We start from the raw sequence: 19436 nt of genomic DNA on the forward strand, positions 1-19436 counted from the left end.
TTTATTATATTATTTAATCCACAAAATAAACCTGCAACACAAGCATGGTTTTTCATTTTTGCAAATAAGAAACTTAAAGTTCACAGAAGTTAAGTCATTTATCCAAAGCCATACGACTAGATAATAACAGAGCCAGGATTCTAATTTATGCATGCCTAATTCAATCCTGTAGTATTTCCATAAAGCTATAGTGTTAATTATGAAAAAAGTCATTATTTTCTGATCATTGTGGTCCAGATTTTTAAGCATCATGTTCTAGAGAGACTTCATTTAAGATTCTTTACTTGTAAGTAGTTGATTAGTCAATTTGACTAATTGGCCAGGAAGATGGTGGAAAGAGACACTTTAGTAGTCGAATGTTAGGAGAGAAAGAGACTAGTACATGTCTCATAACCAGTGGTGTGTGAGAGCCAGTGTCTTCATCTTTTCCCGACTCCAGTCAGTAACACCACATGACAGCTTGAAATAAGCCATGGTGGAAGTTTTTAACACAGAGAAATCAAAAAATACAGTAAGTCAAGGCGTTTTAAATTCATGGATATAGTTTAGTAGCCTACTATTGCCTATAATTCAAACTCAATCACAACAAAATATAAAAGTGTGTGTCTGTGTGTGTGTGTATACGTGTGTGGGCCAAGGGTGGAGGGAGAGAGAGAGAGAAGAAAAGGAGGAGGAGGAAGAAGAGAAGAGACAGCATCATCAACTTGCTAGGTGTGGTTAACATCTAACATTAGTTTTTAAAACTGCCTCATGTTCAATATAAGTCATAATAATAGAAAATGTCTACTTGTCAGATAAATGCATTTTACATAAGTCTGTGATTGTATGTTTCCTGGTTTGCCTCAGCAAAATGACTATAAGACTTAATGCATTTTCAGCCACAACTTGGATAATTCTAGACTGGTTTTCCCTCTCTGCAAACCAACACCTAGCATAGCCTTCCCAGCTGGCGTTTCTTCAGCAAATACAATTTTGGTAAACTCAGTTCTTCAATGGAAGACTGAGCCGACAGTAATCCAGTGGAAGCCTGTGACATGGGTTTCCAGAGCTTTGGCTTCTCTCTCAATAGAAGCAAGTGGTGACGTTTCCTTCTCTGGGTTGCCCTGGAGGGATGTCCTTTCACCAAGAGAGACTGAGAAGGAGAACCAGTTTGAATATTAACCAAAATAAGAATGATTTATTTGCCATGGGGAAAAAAGTCAGAGTCGCTCCATTTGGATGGTGTTATTTATCTGAAAGCGAGGTAGAAATTGTGCAGAGGTTATTGGTTATTTTGGATTAGCCTCACAACGTGTATCTTCCACCACTATTTATTCTAAAAAGCAGCAGCATGTATCCTGAACTAACACACATACACACACGAACCATGCACACACACACACGCTTAACACACATGCACATATTGCTACAGAAACTCTCCTGAGCCCTTTCTCAGGGAGACATTTCTTCTTTCTGTGTCCCTTCATTGCTGTGCTCAGACGTAATGTATCACTTCCCACTTTATCTTCCCTCTGTCACCAATCATTACAGCTTCTGTAAGCCAGACCCAGGCTTAGAGTCTTGTGGTGAAAGTCCAGATACCAGAGACAGCCTCGACAGGGTATTGAGTCACAATTGAAGTCAGAAAAAATGAATCTGATGAGGCCTTTGATGCAGAGGAAAGAAACAAACAGCAGGAGCTGAGATACAATGCCAAAGTGTGGCCGGGCGCAGTGGCTCACACCTGTAATCTCAGCACTTTGGGAGGCCAAAATGCGTGGATCACAATGTCGGGAGTTCAAGACCAGCTTGGCCAAGATGGTGAAACCCCGTCTCTACTAAAAATACAAAAATTAGCTGGGCGTGGTGACGGGTGCCTGTAATCCCAGCTACCTGGGAGGCTGAGACTCCGTCTCAAAAAGAAAAAAGAAAGCCAGAGAAGGACAAGGAGCCTGGCAGACTGAAAGCATGGAGCAGTGACAGGAGCAAACAAGAGGAACATGATCAGTGTGCATTCCAAAGTTGGGTTGGAGAGTGTGCACCACTTATAGCCTTTTCATTTCTACATAAAATTGTAGCAAGAGTTAGTGTTGCCTAGCGGTTAAAAGCACAAACCCTGGAACCGATTACCTGGGTTTAAAGACTGGCTCTGCCACTTACTAGTTCTGTGACTCCTGACTCAGTTTCCTCATTTGTAAAATTGAGACGGTAGGTTTTAATGAACTGGATTTTTATGAGGTCTAAATAAATTAATACCTGTAAAGTACTTCAGAAGAGTGTCTATATAAATAGACATGAAAGTAAGACAATACACATCCATGGACCTAGCATCAAGAAAAAGGATTACCAGCATGATTGGAGCGCCCTTTTCTTTATCTCCCTACTTCCTCTCAGAAGTAACCACCACCTTGAATTTGTGATTTATTGCCACTATTTTTATATACATTTATTTATATGAATATTTGTACCTCTCAGCAATAATTTTATTTTTTCATATTTTAAACCATATATAAAGGGCATCATGCTTTCTGTCTTCTATAACTTGCTTTGCTTATTTAATCCATCTATGTTGATACAAGCAGCTCTGGGCCATAGAGCCACACCATTGTTGTTATTGTTAGAGTATTCCCAACGGATGCATGCACCATAACTTATTTGTCTGTTTTCCTGTTGATAGACACTTAAGTTATTTCCACTTTTGGCTATTCTAAACATTCTTAGACATATTTCTTAGCAAACAAGTGGGAGTTACTGCAGGCTGTTTTAGAAGTAAAATGTCTGAGTTTTAAGGTAAGCTTATTTTAAAATTTACTTAATATTTTTAAAATCATTCATTTAAGATGTTTGGAAAAATTAACGTTATTTTGCATTATCATCAGCACTGTGCTATGTGCTAACTACTACTGTCGACCCTTGACACATCTAACTTATTTCATTCTGATAACAACACTATGAGGGAAGTTCTAGTATTTCCCTTACTTTATAGAATTTCAGCAATATTCCTTAAATAACACAACTGGTAAGCCACAGAGTTAGGATTCATACCTAGAGGCACTATTTTCAGAATCATGCTAAACGCAAAATAGAATATAATAAAAACCAAGATATTTTGGCCAAAAAAGCATTATAAGACAGATAAAAAGGTTTCATTGAAGGGGATGAGACTTCAAATAATCCAATATGACCCCATTTAAATAATTATATCTGTAGGGAGCCTATTTCCAAGGCAAGCACGTTCTGAGGTTTAGGTAGACATGAATTTTGGAGGGGCATTACTCAAACCAGTACAGGGATCCCTTTCTACCATATGTGGCCAAGGAAAGGAGTCTAATCCACTTTTCTTATGACAAACCTTTGAATATTTGAAGAGTTGTGCTAGTCACAGATGTCCCCTCCCTCCCCACCCTGCAACATAAAGGCTCTCTTGCCCTGGCCATACATGCCCAGTTCAGTCAGGCCACATTGGGAGCCCTCAGCAGTTCTGATTCCCAGAAGGGTCCCCTCACTGTCCAAGTGGTCCTGCTCTGGACACACTTCCATTTGTCAGTGTCTTTCTCATGAAAGAGTATGCATAACAGAAAACGCTTTTCCTGGTGTGGACAGACCACTGCAGGGTACAGTGAACCCGAAGAGTTGTCACTAGCCACTATAATTATGGTTAAGTCAGGCTGTGTGACCTGTGCAGTTCTAGATCTTTCAGAAGACTTGGGTAGTAGTTCTAGTTCTGTCTCTCACTCTGAACAGAAGTAAATCAAGGTTCCTGCACCAACATTTCTTAACCTTTAGAAACAGGTCTACTTGCCTAACCCGTTTGTCAATGATGTTGTGAGGATAAGTATAAGATTGGTACAAAAGATTAGATAAAATCCTCAGATTAAAAAAAATAGAAAGAATGTGGAATGGCCATAAAACCACAATGCAATGGAATTTAACCTTGTTTTATGCTATGGGGTCCTTTGATCATCCAGGGAAATCTATAGTGCACCTCTCCAGAAAATGCATATACGAACAGGCACACAGATGCTTGTGTGAAGCGTATGCATGTACATGTGCTTCACACTCATTAGGGAGTTAAATCATCCTGGAGTCCAGACACAGCTTCCCTCCATTCTCTAATGAAGACGTGACCTTGAGCATGAGCATTAAACGAGTACAGCAAATGGTATTCCTTCTTCATTCACAAGTGACCATTCCATTTTAAAACTGAGGCTATTCAATCAGTCCAGAAACCTAAGCACATCACATGCGCATGGTTGGAGTGGAGCAGAAGTGTTTAGGGACCGAATCGAATGTCTGTGAATGGTTAGACCTGTTTTCTTTGTCTTTTTATTTTTATTTTTATTTTTATTTTTGAGACGGAGTCTTGCTCTGTCACCCCAGACTGGAGTGCATTGGTGTGATTTCCACTCACTGCAACCTCCGCCTCCTGGGTTCAAGCAATTCTTCTGCCTCAGCCTCATGAGTGGCTGGGACTATAGGTGTGCGCCACCACGCCTGGATAATTTTTGTGTGTGTTTTTTTAATAGAGACGCGGTTTCACCATTTCTCTTAGGAGAAAAGCAGCATCTCTGAAAGTGTGGTCCCCAAGACCACTGCATCAGAATGACCTGGAAGTGCTGATTAAAACACTGATTCCGGGCCGGCCGCGGTGGCTCACGCCTGTAATTCCAGCACTTTGGGAGGCCGAGGCGGGCAGATGACGAGGTCAGGAAATCAAGACCATCCTGGCTAACACGGTGAAACCCCGTATCTACTAAAAATACAAAAAAATTAGCCGGGCGTGGTGGCAGGTGCCTGCAGTCCCAGCTACTCGGGAGGCTGAGGCAGGAGAATGGCGTGAACCCGGGAGGCAGAGCTTGAGTGAGCCGAGATCGCGTGACTGCACTCCAGCCTGGTGACAGAGCGAGACTACGTCTCAAAAACAAAACCAAAAAACAAAAAACAGATTCCCTGGTACCCCCACCACAGACCTTTCCAGAGAAGTCTCTGAGGCTGAGCCCAGGAATTTACTCTAGTAGCCAACTTCCGGGATGACTGTCGTAAATACTACAATTTGAGAACTATTGCTCTGGAGGCTGAATTAAGCAATGAGCATACTGATGAATACTCACTTTTGAAAAGCCTAAAGGTAGACCTCCATGAAAACTATTTGTAGGATTTCCTTTCTTCCTTTCCTTATCTTAAAATGATATAATCTTTTTGAAAAAAAAAACCACAAACCTGTGTGTATATCATTTCACTTCAATGCATAAATGTGACCTATATCTGCATAAAGACTATTTTCAGTTTTTTCCTTTTTGCATGGCTCCCACCCCTTTTCTCTGCCCTTGTCTCCACCAGGCCCCTAGTAATCTGTACTGCAACCTCCTTGATAATCCTTCATATATACACACAAACATATATACCCAAATATATATAAATAGGTGTTGCTTTTTATATTACTAAAATAGAAACATCTTTTCCATGCTTTTCTGTACCTTGCTTTTCTCACTCAAAAAAACCTAAAGGAATATTCCCATGTCACAAAATTTGACTCTAATTTATTCCTTTGAATGGTTACATATGACTTCACAGTATGGATGAGTCATAACATACTCAGTCATTCTCCATTGACAGGCATATTTTGTCCTAGCTTCCTGCTGCTATAAATGATACAATTAACAACCTTGGGGCAGGGCGTGGTGGCTCATGCCTGTAATCCCGGCAATTTGGGAGGCCGAGGTGGGTGGATCATGAGACCAGCCTGGCCAAGATGGTGAAACCCCGTCTCTACTAAAAATACAAATACAAAAATTAACTGGGCATGGTGGTGGGCACCTGTAATCCCAGCTACTCGGGAGGCTGAGGCAGAGAATTGATTGAACCCGGGAGGCAGAGGTTGCACTGAGCCGAGATCTTGCCACTGCACTCTAGCCTGGGCCACAGAGCAAGACTCCATCTTAGAAAAATAAAAAAAAAAAATCCTTGCATATTATTCATGTGCTTTATTTCTAGTGGATAGATTCTTACTCCTAGGATAGAGAAGTGTATGTGTTTGCTCCAATAACAATTAATATTAGTAATTCCTGCAGGGTTTTATGTATTTTCATTTTTGATAACTCCTGCTAGGTTTCTTTCCAAGTAAGACAGTATTTATTTGAATGGTAATTTTTATGAGTATTTACTTGCCTTTCACAATTTCTCATTATAAAAATTTATATTGATAAGTGAGGTGTAATTAGTTATATACATTTATATTATTGAATTTTAAATGTTCTTCATTTTACAAGTACCAATTTTTCCAAGTACCCTAGTGGTCTACCACCTGAGTTTCATTAAAATTGCACAAAACAGAAAAATACATATTAGTTCTGAGATGCTATAGGGGTATAAGCAAGAAAACAAAACACAAACAGGCTGCCTTCTATGAAACTATCCTCCAAATATTTTAGATCAGAAGATGGACAGGTAGATGGATAGACAGAGATATGAAAAAAAACCTCCAGTATTTGTTTTGACTTGCCAGCCACCAAATCTGGTAGGGTCAGTTTTTCTGTAATGTTAAATATGCAGGACTGGTCAAGGTCAAAGAACATTTTCTGGGAACAATAGCCATTCTCTTCATTGTTTTTTTAATGACATGGAGAAGGAAAAAGAAAAAAAAGAGAGAGAGAGAGATGTGACCTTACTAGGTCCACTTCAACAAATCCTTGTTTGATTTTAACATCTCTAAGTGTCCAGCAAGGCATCAAAGGCACACAGGCAGTTTACCTTACAGCCAGTTCCAAAGTGCCATTTACAATTCATGAGAAATGACAGGCTTCAAAAGGGGCAGTTTAAGGAAGACAAGAGCAGTAGAGAGGGGGATAGAAGAAGTGATGGGGAAGGAGGAGAGAAAGGATAAAGGATTAGGTCTGTGAGCTAACAGAGGAAAACAGCTTAATTATGGAAGAAAAGACACATGCATAGGATAGGTCGAACAGGCAGAGTTGCTGTGGAAGCACATTCCAGGAAAATCTTAAGAGATTACTTTAATAATAAACCATGCATTCTTCAGCAAGCCATCACGGGATTAACTACCCCTTTCCTAGGCTGGGAGCACAGTCATTTGTTTTATTTTATTTTTTCCTTCTCTCTCACAGGCAGGTTTTCTGCAACGGACAATTGCCATTCAAAGACTATTGTTTTTCAAACATTGAACTGACTTTTCCTCCCCTTAATTTTCTAATCATAAATTTCAGTGGTGATAAGAAAAGACCTTTATTTAGGCAGGGTGAATATCTGGGTGGGCTTTGGCGTGATTCTCCAGAGGGAAAGATGTTCATTTTAGACTTGTTGAAAAGTGAACAACTTAGATGAGACAGAGACAATGTTTCACTAGGGATAAAAAGAGTTAAATTTCTTTTCTTTTTTTTTTCTTAATGTGAGCAGGACATTGAATTACTGCCAGAAGCAATATCGGTGCCCTAGAGATATAAAAATACAGTTCAAACCAGAATTCTCCACTGTCGACTCTTCAGATTTCTGTGCAAAATAAGAGGTGTCTATTTTAAGTTGTAAGTGTGAGCCCACTGCTCTTAAATGAATTGTTTTCATCAAAGTCTTCTCTTGAAACTACAACTCATAGCAGATGAAATCATTTTCTTCCTCTGGCTTCTTAGACAAATCCCTTCCATTTGGTGGGGTAGAGCAAACATAAGTTAGTATTTCTTGGTAAGAGTCTTTCAATAAAAAAAAAAAATAGAATTGAGTGAGAACTTCTTAGTCTAGAAAATATTACATATTGAGGTTAAAAGAGACACCCATGTCTTTCTAATTATCAAAGTCTCTATTTGCCTGAAGTCAGCAGCCCTTTTTCCAGCTACCTAGCCAATAGAAATGAAACTGGACTTCTAGATTTTAGAAACAAAGCCTTGTGTTCTACAATGTACTAGAATTACATTTCTCTGCATAAATGTTATAAATAGAATACTATCCTAGGACTAAAATTTGTATACTTCCTGTCATTCACACAAAGTCATTTTTTAAAATAGCAAATTACCTCTGAGGAATATTGAAAACTGCCGGCATGGCCCTCCCTGCCTCCACACCCCTAGGTGTGTCAGGGGATGAGAAATAGTAGAGGCTAGGGAAGTAGAATTCTGGGCCAGCTGTGCTGCTCTGCACCCCTCAGTCTCCCCGAACACCGGTTGTTTCAAGCCTGACCTACTTGAGAGCAGACATTGCCACTCACATTGAGCTACCCCAAATTACACAGTGGCTTTGCAGTCGAGGCTAGGCACGGACCACAAAATATATCCTTGGTGTCCCACGAGCCCTATTTGAACCCTCAGTTTCCAGAGGTAAAATGCAAATCCACTGTGTTGCTTACTCGATAAAATCAATAACCCCCTCCCATCCGAGATACAATTTAGCATTTTCACATTTACTACGTGCTGCCTCTGACTTTAAACAATTAATTTTTTTTCTTAAAAAAAGGGAAAAGAGACACGTCTTTCACAAGAGTAATTTCAGAATTCTCCAAAAAGCAACAGAGCTTCTGTGGATGTTTTACAATAGTTCTTGATTTTAAAATATGGAGAAAATGAATTCTCAGCTTGTTAACACTCATTAGGATTTGCTGCGGAGTACCTTCTACCGCTCAGCACTCTACGTTAACATTTTTAAATATTTTATTTCTTGCAGTTCATGTTTTTCCTAGAGTTATAGGAAGTGCTATGGAAATTCATGCAGATAAAGTCATGTTATGTGTCTACATATGGGTGTATATACACTGTAAGGGAAGCCTGTATAGAATCTCTGATTGTATGAGAATTATAACTTATTTGATAGGCTACATAGACGTGAACATGTTTTGCTCATATCGATTTCAGAGAGAATATTATTTTTATATCCATATATATGATTATATTTCATAGGTAAATACAGTATGTTTTACATATGCACACATAGATTTCCCACTAACTTAAGCGCATTTGCATCTGCAATGAGGGAGACACTAATTTCTTCTAAGGGGAGCAAATCCAATCGCGCGATCAACTTTAGAAACTGCAGATCTGCGCAGGAACCGTTGTCCCTTGTCAGAAAAGTCAGGAGTGAAGGCAGTCCTTTGTTCAAAGGGCCCCAACGGGTTGGTTAGGATGACTCCGTGTGCCACATCACTCGCAGTGGCAATCCAGGGAACGGATCTGTGAAACGAAGCTCGGTGGATCCCACCCCTTTCCTCCAGAGCTTCCCTTTCCTGTCCTTATTTGCACCCGCCCCCCGCCCGCGTCGGTCTGGGGCTTTTGACTTCGCCCCGAACACATTTCCCCTCCCGTCGCTGGGTCCCTGCGATCGCCCCCAGCTGGTGGGGCTCGCGGAGCTCAGGGGAGCCGGGTCCTCTGCGCCGCTGCAGCGCGAGTTAATAAACAGTTAAGTTTGGAAGACTCTGCAGACACGTTGAGGGGGAGTTACCAAGCCCAGGCAGCAAAAACATCCTGGCACATTCCTGGGGAGTCCTCAGCTGCCAGCATCTGATTAGAACCATATCTCTCGCCGGGAGTGGCCGCGCGGCTCCGAAGCTCCCGGCCGGCGGCTATTTAAGCGAGGCCCGCCGCATCCGCTGCGCTGCAGCCTGGAGGCTCCGGGCGCGGGGAAGTCATGCTCGCTTCACGGAGGCAATAGCTAGCCGGTGAGTAGCTTCGAAACCCTTCTTCCCTCTGGCTCTATTTTTTTTTTTTAAAGATCTCCTTCTCTCCTTTGCTCCCCCTCTCTCACCCCCCTGCCCCCCGCTACCCTTCTTTGGGTACAGACCTTGGGCTGTGGGGAATCTTAGAAATGAGACCCTGTGCTTGGGGAAACCAGCAGTTTTGTGGCCTGACATCTGAGGAATGCTTCCATGGAATGTATTTACCTTTCGAATCCGACTCCAGATGCCCAGCTTGTGACATTTAACAAATGCCTCCTTTTGTGTCGTGTGTGTGTGTGTGTGTGTGTGTGTGTGTGTGTGTGTGTGTAAAAGGTCTGCGGGCAGCCCTCCTAGGACACTGAGGTGGCTGCTGACCGCCTAATTAACTCCTCGAAGGGTGTTTATTTTTGCTGTGTGACAAAGGCTGGGGACCTGGCTTGTGCCCATAAGGAGCTTTTTCCTGGTGACTGACAACATATGGCATTAAAATGTGAACTTTTGTCTTACACCGGCATTCCTAAGGAAGTATCTACCCGAGGGACTTTAGAAACTTGTTTTATATCCCCCGGCGCAGGGAGCATGGTTTATATGGTGCTTGCCTGCCTGTTGTAAGCTGGTTAAAAAGATTAAGTAAGAATTCTAAAAAAGGGGGGAAAATGAATGGGTTAAAACCGTGGAGCCTCAGTCAACATAGCGGTTTTCATAGCATAGAGCTGACTCTGTTATTTGTTTCTGCCGTCTTTCCCTCTTGACTTAATTCTGAGCCTGGAATTCTGGTCCGCAGACAGTTTCAGCAGGGAGCTGAGTCCAAAGGGAAATTCAACTGGATTAAAAACACTTAAGGAATCTGGATGTTGTCTCCACCCCAACCACCCCCCACCTTTTCCCCTTTCTTTTTAGTTTTTGTTTGGAAGGAAGAGAGCCGCTCTGTAAACCGAGAAGAGCAGAAACAAGCTTCCAGACACATGGAAAGACTTAAAAATTATGGAGGGGCGACTTCACGAATAGTAAATGTTGCTATTGCTCTATAAAGTGACTTAATGAAAAAATTTCTGGCCTTAGTCAGGCAAAGCAGGGGCATGGGGGAGAAGGAGGTAAGATATAACTAATGCAAACAGAAGTAATGGGAGTGGAAAGCAGGCATCTACAAAAAATGCCTTTGAGATGTCTGATAAGCCTCTTGGAATGGCTTTGATGAGATGTATACTTGATTGTCCTTACAGTCTTGAGGTTGGCTTCTCACACAAAAGCACCTACTGGCTGTTGGGGAGGAGGGAGCTTGCAGCTACCAAATGGCTTGTCACCATGCTTCTTACCCCAGCAGCCAGACTTTGGGAGGCTACTTTTCTCTGAGCCAGGTGCCCCGCCCACTCCAGGTTCTGTGTCTCCCCTCTTGGAAGGGAGATGGCCCTCAGTGACACTGTAAGAAAGTTTATTGCCTTGAGAATTCGGGAGTATTTGAGGCTTGAGCCCTTTGAAATCTTTGGAAAAGGACCTTTTTGGTGGAGTGCTGGACTTGTGGAAATAATGCCACACTTAAGACAACAAGGAGAGTACAATGGGAAAGTCTTCTAGAGAAAGCATGAAGAAGACCTAGTGGTCTTTGCCAATGTGGATTTCTGGGACAGACCACTTCTTCCAAATCCTTAGTCAGTTTCCTCCTAAGGCCAACTAAATTCTTTTTTCCTGTTGTTGGTGAATAACTTCCCCCTTCTTTTCCCACTCCCAGCTGGAAGGATCCCTTCTCATCCAAATGACTGACCTAGAAACCAGTTATTTTTCAGCTATGCCCTCCTATGCTTTAATGTATAACCAGAATAAGTAGATGGTAGAGGAATGTCTTCCAACTTTGAGCCCATACACATATGTATTTGCCATTCTGGGGATCTTTGATCTTGATGGTTGATCTTTACCTGAGGATGTAAGTGAGGGAAGAAAGCACTTGTTAAAAACCTTGTCTAATTTGTGAAGGGCAAAATCCAGAGTTTGTGTTTCTGCTAAAGACTTTTATAGTTTCAGATTAAACTGGAAGTCCAAATTCCTGTGCATTAGGCCTGTTTGTTGTCTTTCTCCAAAGGTTGAATGGATTTCACTGGCCTTGTTTGGGTTGAAGGGTACGGCTTTTAAGGCATTTGTTGGCATGAAGGTAGTACAGGGACCTCTGGCCGCTGCTGACCAGCTGTTTGGGGATGATATTTACTGGCCTGCTCAACCAGGCCTCGATTACCTGAAGGTTAAGGGAGCAGGAAGATATCTTCCTTGCTGAGTGCTCCTGGCCAAGCAGGAGGCTTTGCTGTGACATGGGCTCTTATGCTGCTTCATTTCTAACTCTACCCTCATATGTCCATAAACCTAAGTTTGCTACCACTGATATTTCATCTGGATAATTTTGAAGGCTCTGCGTGTTTCTCTTCCTCATTCTCTTGACCTGAGGATTTAATTATTGCTCTTCTTAAAGACAAAGCCAAGATGCTGAAATGCTTGGGAAAGCTGCTGAGAGTGAGCCCTCCTGGGGTTTGAAGTTGTCCTAATGCTCATCAGAACATACCTCCCCAGCTGGAAAGATTCGAAAGCTTACTGGCCAGGAAGGTTTAGGTAACTAACCAAACACATAAGGTTTTTTACCCTTTAGACAGAACCAGAATGGGAACCAGATTGGCAATATGAAACACCTGAGTAACAGGATGTGGTATTTTAAAATTCTCCCTGGCACTGCTATGTAATTCCAAAGTTGAAGCTGTGCCGCTGAATTGCACAAAGGTTGGCCAAAATCATATTTAGATGAAACCGATTTTTGTTTTGTTTTGTTTTGTTTGAGACAGTCTCCCTCTGTTGCCCATGCTGGAGTACACTGGCATGAACTTGACCCACCGCAGCCTCCGCCTCCTGGGTTCAAGAGATTCTGTGACCTCAGCCTCCTGAGTAGTTGGGATTAGAGGTACCCGCCACCATACCTGGCTAATTTTTTTTTTTTTTGTAGTAGTAGTAGAGACGGGGTTTCACCATGTTGGCCAGGCTGGTCTCGAACTCCTGACCTCAAGTGATCCACCCACCTCGGCCTCCCAAAGTGCTGGAATTACAGGCATGAGCCCACCACACCCGGCCAGATGAATCAGATTTAACACCAGATATGTGTCTTTAAAGGAGACCCAACTCATAATATCAACATATCCTGACTGGATTAACTGGTGGAAATCAGAAGGAAAGCAGACTCCTCAGTCTTTACTTAAAGACAGAAAACAAGCAAATTCCTGGTTAGGGGAACAAATGATGCCTGGTATGGACACAGAGGGCTAACATTCAGCACTGGCTGCCTCCAACAGGGCACAATTGGATAGTAGTTGAGAACTACCTTCTGAAGTACCATTTCCTGGGTTCAAATCTTAGCTACAGGGTTGCAGGTTACATGGCCTTGGGCACATTCCATAACCTCTCTGTACTTCAGCTTGCTTATCTGGGGAGAATAATAGTACCTACCCCAGGATTGCTGGGAAGACAGCTAATCTAATATACTTGGAATACTTTTTCCCATCTGATTTTGAAGGTTTTGTTTGTTTGTTATTACTCCCCCCTGAACAACTGAATTAAGTGTCTTTGTGAAAACTGAAAGCAAATGGAAAATTTCTTCATGAAAATTGAATACCCCTCACCTACTTGAAAAAGGTTAATTATTCAAGCACTTGATTTTAATAAAGCCAGTGTGTTTGCTTGTGCTTATGCTAGAACAGACAGGGAGTTACTCTCTGTTCTCATCCTGGAAGCCTGCACTTTGGTTTGGTCAGGCTGACCTCGCTGGTCTCAGTTAAGTCCTCCCCACACCCTCTCAGACTCCCGACAGAGAAGGAGCAATCCTTCCCCCTGAAGTCAGCGTTGTCACAGAAGGAAGTGGGAAGGGAGGGACCACCCGGATTAAACTGAATGACTAGGCTAGAAATAAAAATTCTTCCGAGTGTGTGCAGGCCCCATACTATCCTTGCCCACATAGCTGGGCAGGTTGCCATGGTTACTCCCCTTCCCGCATCCTTCTACCCTGGAAGGAAGCCTGCCTCTCTAGGGCAAGTAGAATCTGAACAAATTGCTTCCTGGTCTAAAAATGGAAGTTACTAAGTGAAGTAGAATCTCCTCTCTACTTATATCACCCCCTCCAAACTGATTTTAATCCCAATACTTAATTTTCTAACCTTCCTAGTTCTTGCATCATCTAGATAGCAAAACATGAAAGCTTATGAAATTTCTGGAACCTAAAAGTTACTACCTCAATATAGAAGCAGCCTGGCAAGTTTTCCCTACATATTTGTACTAGCTAGCTAGGGGCAAGTGATTTTTAACTAAGTCAACTGGTAAAAATTCTAAGTGAATGGGGCAGGCTGAGTGAGTGTTACGTTGAAGGTAAACAGAATGTATGAGGGCTGTCACTTAGATTTTCAGGTAACCATAGAGTAAAGGGAGCAGGTAAATAGGAAGTAACGATCCTAGAATACTGGATTTGAAGCACCGTTCAACCTAGAAGAAATCTGGATGAGGGAAATATGGTTTAATGTTGTCTCTTGGTAAAAAACTACCCTATTGCTACCTAGCAATATGATGCAAAATGTTAGTCCCAAAAAGACTTTGATCTTTATGTGAAAGATGAGCTGCCATACACAAGTTTGCATTTGACAAATTAATTCAGTCTTTCAAAATTGGACATTTAGCTTGCTGTGTATTTCACAGCTTGAGGGAACTCATCTAAGACAATAGTTCTCAGAGCTGATTCCCAAACCAGCAGCATCAACATCAGCTGGGGACCTGTCAGAACTGCAAACTCTGGAAGTTGGGCCCATCCAGCTGTATCTAAACTAGCTCTCCACCACGTGATCTAAGAGTAACTTTCATAATTCAGTGGTTTTAGGATTCACTTGTTCAGTGGAAATCGTAACAAAGTATTTGAATTCCTTCAGTCATGGAGATAATAAAGCAAAAGCCTTTAAACACAGTGCAGTTTAACTGAATCTTAGGATGCAGAAAGATTAAAAAGCATGGGCTTTGGATATTTTTCCCATATACCAAGTATGGCTTTCTTGATCCTAGGAAATCCAATATACTTTTGGTTTGATATTATCATCTCACTTCCAAATCTTTTCCCCTCTGCTGGGGTTTTTAAAGAGTATAATTCATCTCCATTTATTAGGAGACTGTCCCACTTACTTCTTTTAAAAAGGATTCCAGTAAACTAGATCATTACCCTTGAACCAGATGGTTTTCTCTAACCTATAAAACTTTTTATTTTGTTTTTATGCCGTGTCTAGAAGTGCAGATGAAGTCCTCTCCATAAATGAATCTACTTCATTTAGTTTTTGTAAAGTTTAATGGCTAATGAAGCACTGCTCCTTTCTCCCATTCGACTTTCACTTTAAGTAACCTGAAATAGAAAGGATATCTCTATTTATTGGCTCCAATATGATGAGTATCTTGCCCAAGGTGTTATCATTAAGTGGTAGAGCCAGGATTCAATTATGAATCTTTATGATTTGCACCTTGGCATTTATCTGAATACTTAGCAATTACCTACTATGTGAAGTCTGATGCTAGGTTAGCAATGGAAAATCTCCCAGTGAGCAGAAATCAAAACAAAAGTCTTCCTCATGTGTGGCAAAGGACATAGGATAGAGAGTTAAACAGACTTACATGTGAATGGCAGTGCTACCATTTCTTGGGCATGCTATTCAACGTCTCTGGCCCTTAGTTGTCTCACTTACCTTGCAAAAACAGTCCTAAGAATGCCTGATGTCAAACAGAGATCACATCTCAAACTGAAAAATACAAGGGTGTGATGTACAAGTATATAATTGGAACTCTGATTTTGAAAAGCCAACATAGATTCATGGTTAAGAGCTTGGGTTCTAAGCTGCAAATGACTGTGCCCACAGCCTAGCTTTGCCATGTAAGACAAGCCATATAAGGCCTGAGCTTCATTTCTCCATCAGGAAAATGAGTTGCCTCGATTTTAAAATTAAAAACTCCTCAGAACTCCTGCGGCTGCTTCTGAAATTTACCTGTCCTAGAAATGCAATTCTCAATGCAATAACTAAGCTGATATTTTTTAAATGGTCTTGTTCTCATTGTTTTTGAGTATCAGGCAAGCTAAATTCTAGAGATGCACACATTCAGGCTGAAAATTAGAAGACTGTCTTTCCTATATATCTTTAAACTATTAAATGTGAATAATCAAGGAGGAGAATGTGGCAATGCTTCATAAATCAGTAGAGGCACACAAATACTAACTTTAAGGTACCACTTAAACCTCATCTGAGCAGGGCAGTTAAGTCCTCTTAAGGTCTATAGTTAATCCATACCCAAAGAACTGGAAAGTGAATAACTTCATCCCTAATTGTGTCCATATTGAACACAGCTGCCCTCTCGGTTCTAAATATTGCATCCAAATGATCTCACTTATTTTTTTATATTTTAAGTGTCCTATTAGGGAGCCAAGACCTGGTCTAGTTTTCTGTAATATGTAATACAGATGCTAACGTGCTTTTTGTTACCATTTAGTGCAACAGAAATAAACCAAATGTGTTCGAACATATGTCAGAGGGCTGACATAATCATATGAAGAATGCTATACCAGTTTGGCTTTGGGACGAAATGTGAATCTACTAGGGCAACATACAACTGCCCTCTGAGTCAGAAGATCAGAAGTTGCTGTGGCTACACATAGTAGGTGCTCAAACATCCATCCTTTAAAGGGAAGGGTCAGCTGTGCTTTAGTTATATCAGCATTAGGTTTTGTTGTTGTTGTTACTTGATTTTGTTTTGTGTTGCTCCCTGCCCCCTTTACCTCTAAAATTAAGCGACTTAAATGCAATTCATTTTTGAAGTAGAAAACAAGTATGTAGCTGATAGAACAGGCTTTTCCATCAATAGTTGGTTGCTAGTAAGGAGGGTCAATATTGATTTCTGCCTGGGCTAAGGTTCAACTATAGCTGAGGCTTTTCAGAGAGCATACATGTACTAGAATTGAAATGATAGACAGTTATATTTAATGTCCACGCTGTCTTCTAAAGGATAGCTTGATGCAGAAATGCTTGCTTAACTGCCTGAAAACCTGTTCTTTGTGATTTCTGATTTGTCTAACTGGTCTGAAGTTCCCAATGACTAAAAGTTGATAGTAATTGAAAGTTGGGTGCAAATATTTACCTTAGAGGGACACATATATGACAAGAGCTGCCTATAAGATAGTTAGAGAAAATAGTAACTACTCAACTAACATATGATTTTATTGTAGTTAAGTGGTACAGAGTGTTGTGTGGATCCAGAGGGAGAAAAAGGCCATTGGTGTTAATGGATTTGGCTTTTAAAGGAACAATGGAAGTCAAATAAGCAAAGGTAAGAAAAGAAAATGCATTTTAGGCAGCAGCGCATATGCAAATCATGCAGTTGGATGGACTTAGGGTATGCCTAAAGAACTCTGACTGGCCAGTTTGGCCAAGAAACAGTACAGGTGGCATAGGGCTGAGAAGTGTCTGAGTTTGAAAAGTAGGGATGAATTATACTGAGCCATGGATATCAGGATAAGAATTTTGATTTTTTTTTTTATTTTTATACTTTAGATTCTGGGGTACATGTGCAGAACATGCAGTTTTGTTACATAGGTATACACGTGCCATGGTGGTTTGCTGCATCCATCAACCCATCACCTACATTAGGTATTTCTCCTAATGCTATCCCTCCCCTTACCCCCCAACCAGGCGCCGGTATGTGATGTTCCCCTCCCTGTGTTGATGTGTTCTCATTATTCAACTCCCACTTACAAATGAGAATATGCGGTGTTTGCCAAGCAGATCCGTCATTAAAGCAGGAAAACCAAATGCTGATTGGGATAACTTAACCTGGCTCTATTGGCAGAATGTATTTGAGTGGAGATTGCTTAGTAGTTGAAGAAAAGCCTATATTTCTTCAAAAATCATCAAAGTAGAGAAAAGGGTTGCTTAACCTAAGATTAAGTTGCAAAAAGAAATATTTATTACCCCTAATGTTTTAAGCGCACTGCTCATTAACAGACTGTGTCAAGCCTAGAAAAGTAGGGCAAATAATTTTCGGATCCCAAAAGCTTTATTGAATTGAGAGAAGAGCTCTACATGAATCAGAGGGCAATGATAGGTCATGGCAAATGTGGGGAAATGGCTGGTAAGAGGCCGGTAAAGACTTCCCTGAGACCACACATCTTGAATGGCCTTGGAATGAAGGTTTTCACGAAATTCAAGAAGGTGAAGGCAGTACATATTACAGGCTAGCAGACCACATAAGAAGGTCTGGTGTGTCTATGTGTCTGTTTAGGGGAAACAGAAGACAACGGCCTCTTCAGAGAGCAGGTGGCCATATATATGTATAGTCCGCAGCCTGATTAGAAGGGCTTTGAATCTCAGCTTGAATGTGAATGGAGGAATTGAACACCGATACCTGATTAATTCAAAATCAGGAAAGCTAGGAGGCCAGTAAACACTCCTACAAAAATTTAGCCATAAAGGGAGATCAGTTACAACCAGAGTCTCTTACACCTTAGATTCTCACTGAAGCCCTTTGGAGAAAATGGAAGAAAGAGCTCATCCCATAAAGAGTTGTTTGTTTGTTTGTTTTTCACTTTAAGTGTTTTAAGTATATTAAGGAGTACTTATGCTATGTGTGTAGAAAAGATCAACAAACACCATAATATAAGTCCACTAATCATGAGGGACATGTATGATACAACGTGGTATAGCTTTTTAGGGAGGAGGAACTCAGGGTGGCGGTGAGGCAAGGTTGGGGAGAAATGCTGGAACTAAGTAAAAAAAAAAAAATATGATGGGGAGGGAGGAGAGGTGTGAAAATAAAGGGCAATTATGAAAAGTAGACTTTCAGAGGTTTGACTCATTCATTAAACATGAACAGTTTAGGATAAAATCTTAGCTTCATTCTAAGCTGCAGACAGTACTGTTGTGGATCTTTTAGGTATATCTGCATACGAAGTACATTCTGTAATGCTGTTCCCACTTAGTGTATAGTGATGCAAATGTTCAGCTTTCTGCACAAGAACTCTTTCATAGAAACAGTGGGCACAACCATGTTCTGTGTCAGGATCTGGACTCTTACACTTCATGCAGCCAACATTTGTGGAGGGCTCACTACTTGTATTGATCATGAAGTCCATTTCCTTGAAGACCGACGTTGACCAAGTGCTGCCTGGTAGCCCCTTGATAATGCTCTTGTGACTTGGTAGTGCTCTTTAAATAACTAAAGCCAGCTATAGGGACCCTTGGTTACATTTTCATAAGATTGTTTCACTGAAATCTGAGATTCAATGTTTGGCCTGATCTGAAAGTGACACGTTGTATTCTTAGAAAATCTGGTAATTAAAAGTGCCACAGAACATGTCTGGTTCTAGAATACAGAAGTTCCCTGAATTGCTTGCACTTCTTAAGTGAATGCCAGACTGAATGCCAAATGAGCATAGTGTTTCCTTCTGGTGTTTATGAAGATAGTGTTGATTCAGAACTTTGGATTTTATGATAACTCTGAAGGAAACATCACTGAAATTCTTCAATACCCTCAGGTATAACAGAATTGCTTCCTTCTGTTACTGCCATACAGATGGTCCTTCAGATTGTAACGTGGTTATAGGAGACTCATAAATATTAAATGTAAATATCCCCTCAATTTTTGTCATAATTTAAAAATTGTTGAAGAGGGTTATTAACCCTTCAGACAACATTTGCATCTTTCCATAATTGATATCAATACCGCAATTTATATATAATTCCTTGATGTAATACTACTTTTTCTTCCTTTT

At 41.0% G+C, this 19436-nt stretch overlaps 1 protein-coding gene across 8 annotated transcripts in view; it reads left to right on the top strand.

The window, feature by feature from the left end:
* Window positions 1-7213: 7213 nt before the first annotated feature.
* DAB2 (DAB adaptor protein 2) overlaps window positions 7214-19436 on the top strand; it is a 55617-nt gene continuing 43394 nt past the window's right edge. For 2 of the 8 annotated variants that reach the window (XM_063604489.1, XM_063604493.1), the window contains exons 1-3: window positions 9239-9631; window positions 16163-16327; window positions 16896-16996. The gene's annotated coding sequence lies outside the window, so the exon portion shown is untranslated. Of the gene's footprint in view, window positions 9632-16162; window positions 16332-16564; window positions 16997-19436 lie in introns of those variants that run through there. The other 6 variants (XM_063604490.1, XM_063604488.1, XM_063604494.1 and 3 more) reach the window with 6 other exon arrangements.

Source organism: Pan paniscus, chromosome 4, assembly GCF_029289425.2.
Source record: "Pan paniscus chromosome 4, NHGRI_mPanPan1-v2.0_pri, whole genome shotgun sequence".
Classification (NCBI taxonomy): domain Eukaryota; kingdom Metazoa; phylum Chordata; class Mammalia; order Primates; family Hominidae; genus Pan; species Pan paniscus.